Source organism: Spermophilus citellus (assembly GCF_964194105.1).
Source record: "Spermophilus citellus genome assembly, chromosome: X".
In the NCBI taxonomy this organism is placed as follows: domain Eukaryota; kingdom Metazoa; phylum Chordata; class Mammalia; order Rodentia; family Sciuridae; genus Spermophilus; species Spermophilus citellus.
In genome coordinates, this window is record NC_138190.1 from 67,901,912 (window position 1) to 67,917,689 (window position 15,778).

A 15,778-nucleotide genomic window follows, 5' to 3' on the forward strand; every position below is an offset into this window, starting at 1 on the left:
TGGCCCCACTGATTCTGGTCCTGTGATGAAGCAGAACACCATGGTGGGGCAGGTGTGGTGAAGCAAAGCTGCTCCCCACTTGGCTACTCCAAAGCAGAGCAGAGAGAAAAGCCACTGACCAGGTAGGCACTCTGGGTCACACCTCCAACAGATTAATACCCTGATGAGGTGAAAGCCCTCATGAGCAATCGTTCCCCCAGAGCCCCACCTGTGAACATTGCTGCACTGGAGAACAAGCCTTCAACACATGAGCCTGTGGAGGACATTCCAGACCTGGGCCAGAACCCCTTGACAAAAACCATTCATTTGTGGACGTTCACCCTGAGTATGGTTTCCAGAAATAATACAGGACAGCCAGGAAAACTTGGATTTGGGATCAATAATAAGAATTTTCTTTGTGTAAATGTTCCTATGCAATATTTGGCACATTCTGACAGCAAAGCTATTACTAAATGTCAAATACTTACTCAGGCTTTATGTGAAATTCAAATTTAACTAGACAGCCTCTACTTTTATTTGCTCACTCTGGCAACCTGAATCCTAGAGACCCACCCCATGCCATGCACAAGAAGATGTGCATGCGAATTCTCATTGACGTGTCTTTTTTGACAACAAACCATAGTGAACATGATGCAAATATTCACAAGGAAGAGCACTGTGACTGAATACCACCATATGTTAAAATATTGGGGCCTCGTTATATTTACTGATATTAAAAGAATTTAGTCTTGGGCTGGGGTTGTCAGCTGAGGAGCACTCACCTAGCATGCGTGGGGCACTGGGTTTGATCCTCAGCACCACATAAAAATAAGATAAATGTTATTGTGTTCACCTACAACTAAGAAACAACTAAGATTTTTTTAAAAATCTCTTTTGTGTTTCAGCATGTGGTGGAGCAATTTCTATAATTTGATATGACTTCTAAAAGCTAAACACAGAATGAATTACACATTTATGTAGGAAAAATTCCTTCACATAAATGCATAGAACTAGGTCTAAACGGATACTCATTAGCCTGTCAAGAGTGACCACCTTTGGAGCAATGCTTTGAATTGGGGGGTTGGAGCATGCACTTCCTATGGAATATTCATCATTTCAAGTGTGACTCCCATTGCAGGCAAGTTTTAACCTTACCAAATTATATAAATGCCTGAGCCTGTCTTTGGGCTTTGTGATCTTTTTTGTTGATGTACTAATCTTATCTTGAGCAAATACAATGCTGCTCTAATCAGTACATCTTTATCATAAGCTTAAGCATGAGAATTCACAGGGTGTCAAAGCATATATAATCTGTAACATTTTGTTTGCAATGGGTATACTTTCTTTGGCACTTACATTATAAATTACATACAATAAAATGCACAAATCTAGATGGTAAGAGTGGGGATAGCTGACCTTATGAAATACATCCACCTGTGCAGATTTTACACAGATCAGGATAGCCATGACCTCAATCACCCCAGCATGTTCCCTGGTGTTCCTTTCTGATCAATATCCACCTCTCCCCCAGAACTAGCCACAGTTTTCTCTCTATCACTACAGATTCATTTTGCCTGTTCTGCAACTTTACCTCAATTGAGCCACCAGATGGATGTGCTCTCTTTTCTTCTGGATTCTTTTCCTCAACATGATGTTTTTGAGACTCATCCATCTTCACATGGGAATTTGTAGTATTTTTTCTCATTGTTGAGTGGTATCCCAGCAGAAGAATACATCACATTTGGTTCAGTCTCTGATTAGCCATGGTGCATCTGACCTGACCAGCTGTCTCTTTCCCCGCTCCTTCCCATTTAAAGGTATGGATCTATGCCGAAACTCACTACTGTCAATTATCACAAGTAATTCCAAGTTTTGTTACTCACTCAGGCATATTCAAAGTGAGGAGAGTCCCTGGAGGAGGGAGAGTTGGGGGCAGCTCTTGGAAATAAGTGAGTGAGAGGAACACCCTGTAAGATTTTTGACCAGTGCTGAGGGAAGTCCTCATTTCCGTTGTCTCTTGGAGTGTGGCACAGAGGCAGATGAGGGGTTGGGTGAAGGTGAGGTAGCTAACAGTGAGTTTAGGAAGGTGTGACATTAAATGGAGAGAGAAGGTCTCGTGTGAGGTATTTCCCATCAGGTCTTCTAAACGTTCAAGTTCCTTTAATAGCTGACAGAGAGGAGGTAGCTGGTTATATTATGTGGGCACAGGAAGCCTAACACAGGTGCATGCTTTTGAATAGGTGCCTGATCTGAGCTCATGTGCCTGGTGCCAGACCTGATGATGTCAATGTCACACCAATCTGGCCCTGAATTGCATGGAGCAAAACTGGAGGGCTTAAACCAATAGGGTTTGGTGTGGATGATTTTTCAGGTGTGTTTCATGAGCTTCAGTTCAGCTATCATGTGGCCAATAAGCGGTAGTGTGTTCCTTGGTGCAGAATGCAGGCCTGGCGCTTGTCAGGCCCAGCTGTCAAAATATAGTTGCAGCCCTGTGCATACCTATCAGCAGAGAGAGGATCCTTCAGCAGTAATCTTGCCTCAGGGAGCACTAGACAGCATGTTTTAGCCCCCGTGGGAATGGAATTTGTCCTCCTAGGGTGCGTGTGGGAATTTCAGGTGAGGATCATCAAAAAAGTGGGGTTTATGGTGCACAGAGTGGGGCACAAATGAGGAAAAGGATAAAAGCCTAGAACATGGATGTTGTCTGGGCTGTGGCCAGCCTTCAGGATATGGGGGTTGGATGGGAGGTAGTCATCATTTGGGCTGGGATGATGGCCTCCCAAGGCCGGGTTGACTTTAAGACAGATCCAGGACATGGAGGACACTGGTCAAGTTCAGAAAGTCTATCATCATAACTGTGCTAATGATGATTCAAGGGTATACTACAAGCCGGGGACACATGATTTCTCATTCATCTTGATGGCTATTCAGCTTAAAGTCATGGTCCATGGTGTTGTAGGGGAATAACTGAACACAACAGGTAGGGATGATACCGTAGGTGCAGGATGGCTCAGGTGGCCTAGCATCATGATGAGGAATCTGTCCCAGATCCAAGACAACAGCCACTATCAAGCATCAACAGGTCAGTCATGATACAAAAGTTCCACAGAAACATTTTCAAGGTTTTAGGGTGTGTTCTGGACATTGGAATCTGTCTGTTCATAGCAATGTCCCAGGGCCTGGACAGGCTACCCAGATTTCAGCTTTGCATGGTGATTACAAGGTAGACTCGGGTATGAGGTTTTAAAATATTGGCATCTGGGGCTGGGGCTGTAGCTCATTGATAGAGAGCCTGCCTCACATGTGTGAGGCACTGGGTTCGATCCTCAGCACCAGCACATAAAAATAAATAGATATTGTGTCCAACTACAACTAAAAAATATTTTTAAAAAATAAAATATTGGCATCAGGGGCCACCTTGGGATCTTCTTTGCCTTCCTGCAAGATCTGCATGGTGATAGGTACTGGTCTGTATGCCAATACCTCTTTTTCCTATCAGGAAGAGCCTGAAATTCTACCGTGACTGGGGAAAGCTTTAGGGGTTAGTAGTACCTGATTTGCAGAAAAGTGGGAAAGTAATGTTACATATTAAGCTGTTCCATCTATGGACAGTGGGTTCCATTTCATTATCTGCAATTGGTCCAGGTGGATTTTGCATGTACCCAGAAAGCGCAGAGGAATGGAATATAGGGGGCAGCTCTGGAGTTGGGGGTCATTGTTGGGCCCTTGCGACTTGGAGCCCAAATGTGTCCATATGACATCCTTTGCCAATATGGGAAATTCCACTGGTGTCCATTTGGCTTGTCCAATGTTTACCATGATCATTTTTAGTTTGAGTTAACTTGTCATTCTTTGGATCAGGGCATCCACTGAGCACTTATTGGAGTAGCCAGTTTAATGGGGGCTATGACCACAATGAAATCAAGTAGAATAATGGGCTCAATGGGGTAGATCGGAGAAGGTGAATGTCCTTCCTTATATAGGCTGTAATCCCTCTTAGTGGAAAGGAATCCCTGTGTGAATTTGGATGGATCCCTAGGGACTCAAGCATCCTGAGAACCTATCTTGATTCAGGCCACAAAGCGTTGAGTGTTATGAGGGCACCAATGAACCACCAAGTTTCCATTTGGCCATGACCCTGGAGGGTGAAAGGGGCACCAAAGTACAAGCAAGTGCCTGTTTTTGATGTTGAGCTGGAAGTTCTGATTGAGAAAATTGGGGAGGGCTAGAAAGGATATATATTGGGAGCAACACTGGGAGGTAATGGCCCGGGTTTGCCCCAGGAAGGAGTACTTGTGGGTCATTTGAATAGTCCATTCTTAGATGCCTTCTAGTTCTGAGACACTTTGCCTGACATGACGTCATTGCAGAAGCCAGAATCTACATGTTTCTAGTACCTGAGAGTCTCTTCTGGGTCTTGGATGATTTGAATTTCAGGAGGTTTTATAATTAATCTCATGGGAGGCATTTTGCTTGAAGACTTTATTTTGTGCTTAAATGTGGTCGACTATGGAATCCAGGTGGCCTCATGGCTGGCCAGTAAATGTGATCCTTCCAGACCCTCTTTCACAGTAGCTATTATTCCAACAGGGAAAGACTTAGAGATGCCCTGTTCTTTAAGGAATGGCTCTAAGAAATAGGTGCTTTGTATCTACATCTAAGGGGCATGCCCGGAGCTAAGAAGGACATTCTTTCCTTCCAAATGCATACTGAAGTATTATTAGATCAAGTGGAATTATAAGAATCTTGCACAATTCTTGACTTTCCTCTTCAAATGAGGCCCAGCTGCCAAAGGCCCTATCATTAAGTACCACAATGATAAGGTCCCCACACCCATAAAATTAAATGTAGGAAGGACAAGTATAGGGTCCTTCTTTGGAGAATATTCCATTCTCAGAGAGCCCTTTTAAGAGGTCAGGCAGGATCTTCAACTAGTTATAAACTGAGAAGTCCCATGAAATGCAATTTGATGGACCTCAGGATGGAACAAATTCAGCTCAGTCAGACCCCTTTCATCATCTGGCTCCTTGGAATCCTACATTAAAACTTCAAATTTCAATTAAGATCTTGAAGTTCATTTTTTCCAATATTTTTAAAATCCAACCAAAATAATTGTCCAAATTTATGGGGTACAGTATAGGAGTTTGCCTCATGTATACATTGTATGAAGATGAAAAATACAGTAAAAACCATTTCCATCTCTTAAGCACTTAACGTTTCTTTATCTTGGGAAACTTCAAACTCGTCTAATTTGCTTCTTTATTAACCAGGTAAGGTAGTATTGTGAACTGTAGTCACCCTACTGTGTGGAAGAACATTACAATTCATCCCCCCCACATAACTCTATTTTGGTACCCATTGTCCACCCTCTCCCATCCCCTCTATGTCTTGCCCTTGAGTCATGGCTGTGTGTGTGTGCTTACTGTGTAAATCAGTCAATGTAATCCACCAAATTCACAAAGTGAAGCAGAAAAACTAAGCGATTGTGTCAATCAATGTTACATGAGTATCTGACAAAATTCAATATTTATGTATGCATAAATAAACTCAACAACCTTAAGAATGTAAGGGAACTTTCTCAAGCTGATAAAGGCCATTTACAAAAAAAAAAAAAACAGTTATCAAACTCAAAATGTGTTAAATGAGGCTTTGTCAAAATTAAAATCTGTCGCTCTTAGCAAGACCCTGATACGACAATGAAAAGACTGGGGGGAAATCCTGGCAAAGCCTCTATTAAAGCTCAAACTAACAAAAGAAGCACCCCAATGAGAAAGTGTGCAAATTATTTAACGAGACACTTGACTAAAGAAAATATAAAAATGTCAGGTAAGCATACTCCAAGATGCTCATTAAGTAAATGCTAATTCAAACAGCAATGAACTTCTACGATGCAGAGGAAGTTAAAGTTCTCATATATTGCTGGTGGGGATGTAAAATGGTACAACTACTTTAGAAAACAGTTTTCCGGTTCTTTTTCTTTTTTGATTGGGGGTGGGCGGAGACACACTATGTTGTTCGGGCTGGCTTGGAACTGCTGGGATCCAACCTCCTGAGTAGGTGGGACTAGGCATGCACACCATCACACCTGGTTGACTGGAGAAGATCCTTAAAAATTGTGCACACGTCACCATACGATTCAACCATTTTCTCCTAGGCATTTGTCCAAGAAATATGATGGCACATATGTATGCAATGAGTGATTTGGGAATGCTCATAGCTGCCTTATTTGTTCTGAGAAATAATGTCCAGTGGTTCATTTTCACATACAGTATTCAGACTTAGTTGGATCTAATTGTAGCCATTTTAATTATAGTCCTTCCCTTTGCCCACCCTAATTTTAAAATTAGCCAATCCCATAGATTGTACTACTGAATCTCCAATCAGGGTGAAGGGCAGTGCTGCATTAGGTATGCAAACAGGCAGACTGCCCAACCAGGTGTGCTTGCTATCCAGGTTCTGTAGTACACCCTTCTGTCATAATAAAAGGTTTGCCTACCCCCCCCTTTGAGCACATGCTTGATTTCTTGTGTCATTTTGGTATCTCTAAAATTTTAAGGGCCAAAAAGGAGAAATGACCTCTCACTGACATGCCTCACATTTTCCCACAGTGGATATTCCCTTTTGTTACAACCAGGAATAGACCAACTTTGTTTAGAACTACAGGAATCCATCTGCTGACGCTTGTCTGGAAGGTGGTCACAGGAATGGGATTTCGACCAGGATTCAGCTGAATCCACTGTGTTTGACTCAAGTCAGTAATAGTGTGTACATCTGAGACTCCCTCTGTCTCGCCAATCAAGAGCCAAAGTCACCTGATACAAGGCTAATGGAATTCTTAAGGGTGTCATCTTACTCATATAGATGGTACCTGAAAATTTGGTAGAAAATTCAAGCTGAATTCCACTCTGATATTCTGTTGAAATCTTCCTCATTGGTTTCATTTTGGTTTTGGAATTGAGTCCTTTAGTTTTATGGTTTAGATATTAGGAATTCCCCAAAATTGTCATATGTGAGACAATGCATGAACCTTCAGAGGCAAAACGATCGGGTTAGGAGATCCTTAACACAATCGATGAGTTAGTCCCCTACTCAGGATTAACTGAGTGGTAACTGAAGGCAGGAGGGTTGGCTGGAGGAGGTAGGCATTGGGGGTGTGCCTTTGAGTATCTATTTGTATCTGGTGAGAGGAGTCTCTGTCTCTCTGTTTCTTGATCATCATGTGAGCTGCATTCCTCCCCCACACCCTTCTGCCATGATGCTCTGCCTTGCCTCGAGCCCTGGGGAATGGAGCCAGCTGTCTATGGACTGAGACCTCTGAAACCATGAGCCCCCAGATCAAGTTTGCCTCCTTGAAAATTGTTCTTGTCAGGTCTTTTAGTCATAGCAGTTTAATAGGTATCCAAAACACTTGGGAACTATTTGATTGATCATCAGATTTGTGTTCTTCCTCGGTGAATTTATTTTCTGGCCTTCGAACAGTTGTTCTTATGATCAGTCTGCTCTTGTAGAGTCTTTGGTGTCATTTGTCTGTGAGACGGTCAGTCAATGAGGGAGGACACTTACCCTCCAAAAGTCTGTCCTCCAGCTGTGCCATGGGACCAAGGAGCTCAAAAGGATCCTGAGACCAGTGTCTTTTAGACATATGTGGTTCAGTCACCATATCAAAATGTTCAAAGGACTTCTTCAGGCTTTTCTTTGTGTCCTTGAACAGGGCTTTGCTTAGTTTTACTAGCCCAGAATCTGCTGGTTTTGTCTGTTTCCTGATTGGTGATAACTGGTCTTTCGCCAAATTCCACAGACACCGAGTTACAGAAGTACTATTTGTACGGGTTACTTGTTCTCAGGGGGTCATCTTAATCAAAACTGCCCTTCTTCCAAGCCAAATGCCTGTTTCCTTCATGTTTACTCATCACAATGAGGACATGTGTACTGGTCCCAGACTGACACATTCTCCTGAGGGACAATTTTAAATTGCCGTGGCCACTTGAGGGATATTTTGACATGAAATAAATTTTTCATTTCAGAGATACTTCAAACCAAGAAGTGAGTAAATCCCCACTTGCAGATGTTTTTTCCTATTTCTAAAATGGAGATGATTTTCTGTAATAGATGAGGCATCCCTTCTTTGTCTCTATCCCTTGGGAGCTTATTCTATATTGGCTTTTGAATTCATAGGCTGTGATGCAATTAGCAAAGCCTGGAGTCCCCGTGCTGCCATTCTCATGACAGCGTGTTTATCAAAACCTTTCTCCATATCTAAACGTGTTTTCCTCATCGGGCCAGAACCCCTACAAAATGGGTGTGAATCTTGAGAATCTTGAAATACTTTGCTCTTGCCTAGAGAGGAGGCCATAACCAAAGCTGAGTGTGACCAAAAAATTTCTTCGTGATATATCTCACAACATATTGAACTAATGTTGATCAAGTAATTTAATTACACTGATGAGGATAGTTCCAAAGTGTATGCTACCTGCCAAAGACACAATCTCAGCCAGACTAGAAAGGTAAGACAGACAGAAACCAAACCCTGGAGGCCCCTCAGAACAGCTGCACATGGATTTTATACAATTGCTTCTGGCAACAACCCATAAATATGGTTATTGTTTTTCATTCTTAGGATGAGTGCTTTTTCTTCACTGGAAAACTATGGCTCTTAAGATATTCTAAACAATTTTATCTTCTCCAAATTTGGAGAATCGCAAACATGGACACCTACATCACTGGTACTATTATTAAAAAAGCAATTTAACCCCCATGCCTGAGAATTTCACTGTCATTGTATACAGATTTGAGGAAGGTAGAGCAAATGGAATTCTCAACTCTAAGTATCAAAGCTCACAGAAATCCTCAAACTTCCAAGAACCAAGCTATTGACATTGGCCCTAGTGAGGATAGGATGGTACCCTCAATTCCCCCAGGTGGCACAAGGTGCTTGCTCCTGAGTTAACATCACACTGTCCATGCACTGGGAAATTACTTCCAGCCCTGATTTCAAACATAGTTCAGGCTAATGTATCTGAATACCAGACATCATGTGATGCTTCCAGATGTATCACACATTATGGTCTTTGTTTCCAAAGCCCTCTTAAACCGTTTCTACACAGCCTAGAAACATGGTCACTGAGTCTTTTGGAAATGACACAAGAGAAAAACTGCCCTTGAACATCAAAGAAAAAGACCTCATGTGGTACTGCAAATAATCAGCACAAAAATAAAACAGAGATTTTTGATCCAATTAGAAAGACATGCATCATTGTTTCTGTATTTCAATGACAAATCCTCTGGAAGGGAAATGAGGAAAACTGCCCTGTTTACAATACCCTCAAAAAATAATAAAATAAAATACTCGGGAATCAACCTTACGAAAGAGGTTGACTGATAGTTTCATTCCACAATGAAACTATAGAACACTAAAGAAAAAAAATTAAAGAAGACTTTAGAAGATGGAAAGAGCTTCCGTATTCTTGGATAGGCAGAATTGATATTATCAAAATGACCATACTACCAAAAGTGCTATACAGATTTAATGCAATTCCAATCAAAATTCCAATGGCGTTCCTCATAGAAATAGAAAAAGCAGTCATGAAATTCATCTGGAAAAATAAGAAACCCAGAATAGCTACAGAAGAAGAGTGAAACATGTGGCATCACTATACCAGACCTTAAACTATACTACAGAGTAACAGTAACAAAAATGGCATGGTATTGGCATCGAAATAGACCTGCAGACCAATGGTACAGAACAGAGGACACAGAGACTAACCCACATAATTACAGTTATCTCATATTAGACAAAGGTGCGGAATATATACATTGGAGAAAAGATAGCCTGTTCAACAAATGGTGCTGGGAAAACTGAAAATTCATATGCCACAAAAGTGAAATGAAGCCCTTATCTCTCACCATGCCAAAACTGAACTCAAAGTGGATCAAGGACCTAGGAATTAAACCAGAGAACTTGTGCCTAAAGAAAGTAAAAGTAGCCCAAATATTCCTCATGTCGGATTAGGCCCAACTTCCTTAATAAGACTCCTATAGCATAAGAATTAAAATAAAGAATCCATAAATGGGTTGGATTCAAACTAAAAAGCTTCTTCTTAGCAAAAGAAACAATTGGTGAGGTGAATAGAGAGCCTACACCTTGGGAACAAATTTTTATGACTCACACATCAGATAGAGCACTAATCTCTAGGGTATACAAAGAACTCAAAAAGTTAAAAACCAAAAAGACAAATAACCCAATCAATAAATGGCCAAGGACCTGAACACAGATATCTCAGAAGAGGGTATACAATCAACAAATATACGAAAACATGTTTAACATCTCTAGTAATTAGAGAAATGCAAATCAAAACTACTCTAAGATCTCATCTCATTCCAGTCAGAATGACAGCTATTTTTTTAAAGAGAGAGTGAGAGAGGAGAGAGAGAGAGAGAGAGAATTTTTAATATTTATTTTTTTTTAGTTCTCGGTGGACACAACATCTTCGTTGGTATGTGGTGCTGAGGATCGAACCCGGGCCGCACGCATGCCAGGCGAGCGCGCTACCGCTTGAGCCACATCCCCAGCCCAGAATGACAGCTATTAAGAATACAAACAACAATAAATTGGTGAGGATGTGGGAGGAAAGGCACACTCATATATTGCTGGTGGGACTGCAAATTAGTGCAGCCAATATGGAAAGCAGTATGGAGATTCCTTGGAAAACTGGGAATGGAGCCATCATTTGACCCACCTTATACCACTCCTTGGTCTACCCAAAGGACTTAAAAACAGCATACTACAGGGACACAGCCACATCGATGTTTATAGTGCATGATTCACAATAGCTAAACTGTGGAGCCAAACTAGATGCCCTTCAGTGGATGAATGGATAAAGAAGTGTGGTATATATGCACAATGGAATATTACTCAGCAATATAAGAGAATAAAATGTTGGCATTTGCAGGTAAATGGATGGAGTTGGAGAATCTAATGGTAAATGGAGCTAACCAATCCCAAAAAACCAAATGCTGAATGTTTTCTCTGATATAAGGAGGTTGATTCATAGTAAGGTAGGGAGGGAGGGCATGGGAGGATTAGATGAACTATAGATAGGGCAAAGGGGTGGGAGGGGCCATGGGGATAGAAAAGTTGGTGGAATGAGATGGACAGGTATGAAATACAGGTATGAAAACATGAATGGTGGGATGTACTTTGTGTATAACCAGAGATATGAAAATTGTGCTCTATATGTGAAATATGAGTTATAATACATTCTGCTACCAAATGTAACAAATTAGAATAAAAAATTTTTAAAAAGGGGAAAAAAGACATGTATCATTGTGCCTGAGGACTAGACGTCTACTCCATGGGGAAACCTCAAACTGACCATTTGAAGGATTCTCCAGAAGCAGCTCATGTCAGAAATGGACAGATTCTGTATGCCAAAGAGTGCAGAATAAGCAATCTACTTCAGAAGTGGCAGCATCTGCCCCAAACTAGGTTAATTTCTCATTTTTCTCCACTCTTTTTCTGTCCATTTACTCTGCTCTCAGTGTTACCTATTCAATTTGGTCACCCTCACAATACTCATACATTTCTCCTTTCTTTCAGTTTATCCTATTTCTGACCCAGAAGGGAAAAAAAACACTTTTTGTACCTTTTTGCCAAACTATCACTATCACTCTGAAGATATCTGATTACTTTGGATTTATAGCTCCTTTCTTTTCTTAATAGCCAAAATGTGTAGCCGTTTCTTGAAACAGTTCAGAAGGCAGGATTCCTTTTACACACTCCTGCTTCCCTGTGTAAATGTTGTTCTCCCTGAGCTTCAGTCTTGTACAATGGACCTGGACTACACATCAACAAAATGCTCCTGCTGAGTTCAATACAGTCTTGGCAGCAAAGCGTAGACCCTCAAGAATGGGAAGAAGCATTTATTCTATCCACAGTCACTGCAGCTGCTTTGTGAGAAACATCTGGCTGATCTCAAAGAATTTGCCCACCTCAGGACACAAAATATTCACTCAGTCCAGCTGTGGGAAGTCATGCTCAGACTCCTAAGATATTCTGGACCCCAGCAGGTTACCACTTGTATGGACATCAGGGTGACCCTCTTCTGCCTCTGAGCCTGGGGATTCTGCAAAACTGGCAGAGTCTTTGAAATAGTTGATCCCCTGCCTTTGCATGTTTTCCTGGGGAAAACTCCCAGAAACCCCCCAAGTATAGATGCTTGTGAGAATTGCCAAGGGAAACTGCCTACGCTTTTGGCCCCTCTGCTGGCTATAATTCCCACAGCAGACACAAAACAAAGGGGGAAGGTGGTCCCAAACACTTCTCTGGCCTACTAGATGTCACAGATGGCATAATGTCCGACACAGAAGCCCCCACAGCTCTAAAGCCTTGTTGCTGACTTGCTCCATATTGTCCCCTTGGGGGTGCATTTTCCCTCAATACCACCAGCAACAAATCCAAATTTGTTCAACTACAAACATGTTCCTGGTGATTGTTAGTTGGTGGGCATGGATGTGTTATGAACACCTGTTGGCTTGTCACCCATTCTCTCCCATGCCCCAGCCTTTGAGCTTCTTCAGGTCAAGTGGACTAGACGCAGTTTAATTCGTCTTTTCTCCCCAGTGCAGGTGGTGAGTGAATGCAAGATGGATGGGTGAATGGATGCATGGGTTGATAAATGAGGGAGAAAGGAACATACAGAAGTGAAAGGAAAAATAGTAGAGGGAGAGGGGCTGGGGATGTGGCTCAAGCGGTAGCTCGCTCGCCTCGCATGCGTGCGGCCCGGGTTCGAGCCTCAGCACCACATACCAACAAGGATGTTGTGTCCGCCGAGAACTAAAAAATAAATATTAAAAATTCTCTCTCTCTCTCTCTCTCTCACTCTCTCTCCTCTCTCACTCTCTCTTTTAAAAAAAATAGTAGAGGGAGAGAGGACCAGAGAGGGAGGGAAGGAGGAAGGAGTGACTCAGGACTTCCAGCTATATTCCTTGGCTCCGGTGCATGCCCACTTATTTTGTACATTATTTCCTATGGGATTCTGTCACTGGATGCCTGCTAAGGTGACATTATGTTTGAAGGCAGTCTCAACTCCTCTTCAACCAATTTTCTGCCTCCACACTTGTTTTTCTAGTCTTTCTCCCTTGTATGTCTTCTCTTGCTCAGGGAGCCTCCCAGCTTTCAGCAGATGCCTCCCAGTCTCTTCCTGGATCCACAGCCTCTTCCCAAAGCTGCAGTCCTACGTTTCTAGTTGGACCACATGGGGGCGCTCAAGCAGAGGGAATCTTGGACCTTCTTTTCCTTTTATAACTCTCTTAGGTTCATTTGTGAATAAAAGACCAATGTATCTTAGCATATTTACTACAGTTCCTTGGATGTGTTCTCCATAGGCTCTGGCAGCTGTCATGAGTCATGTGCCTCAGAGGAGGAGAGGATTCTCTCTGTGGGTGGAGGACTCATCAACTGAAAGTCACAACCATAAGAACAAGGTAATACGCCTGTGGAGGGTTGCCATCTGTGTTGGACTCTGCACATTACTTCACTTAAGCTCGATCCTTTCAACAGCTGCAGTAAAACAGGTTTGTTGTCCTTATTTACAAGTAAGGAAACAGACATAGACATGTTACAGTTGAGGAGATCCAAGATGGTGGGCTAGAGGGAGGCCGCACTCCCTGTTGCTCCGTGACCTGGGATTCAAGCAGTATGACAACTGTTTCTCTGTGAGTTACTAGAGGACCCCCGACAGCTGCTCCCGGGTAGGAATCCAGGCCAACATCTCCCCACAAGTCCCCGGGCATCACCGTCTGCACAGGACCCCCAGTCTCCACTCCTGTGCAGGATCACTGGCCACTGCTCCCATGTGGATCCCCGATCCCCGTCTACCAGTGTGAGGCTCTTCAGGTCACCTCCATCTTGGGACACTGCAATCTCTGCCATATTCACCTGCTCTTACAGACACTGGGCAGGATCTGGAGACCGCTACCAGCCACAACACTGCAAGCCACAGAGCTGCATCTGTGAACACATTACCCAACACCACCAACCAGCCTGACCCCATCTCTGAAAATAGCCGCCTCCATCTTTGGACACATTTGTCACCATCTTTATTTTGGGAAACTCCCAGCTCTGGACACCGGTTGGGGCCTAGATGCAATATCAAAGTAACTATAGTTCACCAACTCCCCCCTCCCCTGCAGTCACTAACCCAGCTCAGTGCAGCTATGTGGCCAGTCAGTAGCTTGCAAAGAGTGGTCCTGACCTGCCCTGCAACAGGTGCAGGTGACCAGGCCCCAGAGCACAGCCCACAAGACCTCCAGAGAGAGAGGTTCCTGATTGAAGCCAGGGCGATGTGCATGCTGTGCAAACATTCTTCCATTGAGCTTCACCTCAACTGTCACATTTCTTTTTTTTTTCTAAATTTATTTATTTACTTATTTTTTCTAATTTGTTATACATGACAGCAGAATGCATTTCACTTCATAGTCCACAAATGGAGCACAAATTTTCATTTCTCTGACTGTACACAAAGTATACAATCACACCACTGGTTTTCTACCCCCATGCCCCCTCCCTTTCCCTCCCTCCCTTTTGCCCTATCCAAACTTCCTTCATTCCTCCCATGGTCCCGCCCTACCCATTATGTATCAGCATCCACTTATCAGAGAAAACATTTGGTCTTTGGCTTTGGGGGATTGGCTTACTTTTCTTAGCATGATATTATCCAACTCCTTCCATTTACCTGCAAATGCCATGATTTTATTCTCTTTCATTGCTGAGTAATATTCCATTGTGTATATATACCACAGTTTCTTCATCCATTCTTCTATTTAAGGACACCTAGTTTGGCTCCACAATTTAGCTTTTGTGAATTGTGCTGCCATAAACATGGGTGTGGGGCTGGGGCTGTGGCTCAGCAGTAGTACACTTGCCTGGCATGTGTGAGGCACTGGGTTCGATTCTCAGCATCACGTATAAATAAAGTTCTATCAACAACTAAAAAAAATTAAAATACCAAAGAAAACCCCCAAATCAAATGAAAACAAACAACAACAACAACAAAAAAAAAAAAACATTGATGTGGCTGTGTCCCTGTAGTATGTTATTTTTAAGCCCTTTGGGTATAAACCAAGGAGTAAGATAGCTGGACCAAATGGTGGTTTCATCCAACATGATGAAGATTTGGGTATATTTTTCTTTTATTAGATGCAGTGTGTCTGGTCTAATTCCTAGGTCCTTGATCCATTTTGAGTTGAATTTTGTGCATGGAGAGAGATGGAGGCTTAATTTCATTTTGTTGCATGTGGATATTCAGTTTTCCCAGCACCATTTGTTGAACAGGCTGTCTTTTCTCCAATGTATGTTTTTGGCACCTTTGTCTAGTATGAGATAACTGTTTTTATGTGGGTTAGTTTCTGTGTCCTCCATTCTACCGGTCTATTGTGGTGACCATAGCATGCCATTTTTGTTACTATTGCTCTGTAGTCTAGTTTAAGATCTGGTATAGTGATGCCACCTGCTTCACTCTTCTTGCTAAGGATTGCTTTAGCTATTCTGTTTTTTTTTAAATTTTTCCCGGATGAATTTCATGACTGCTTTATCTATTTCTAAAAGGAATGTCATTGGGATTTTGATTGGAATTGCATTAAATCTGTATAGTGCTTTTGGTAGTATGGTCATTTTGACAATATTAACTCTGCCTATCCAACAACAAGGAAGCTCTTTCCATCTTCTAAGGTCTTCTTTAATTTCTTTCTTTAGTGTTCTGTAGTTTTCATTGTAGAGGTCTTTCACCTCTTTCGTTAGGTT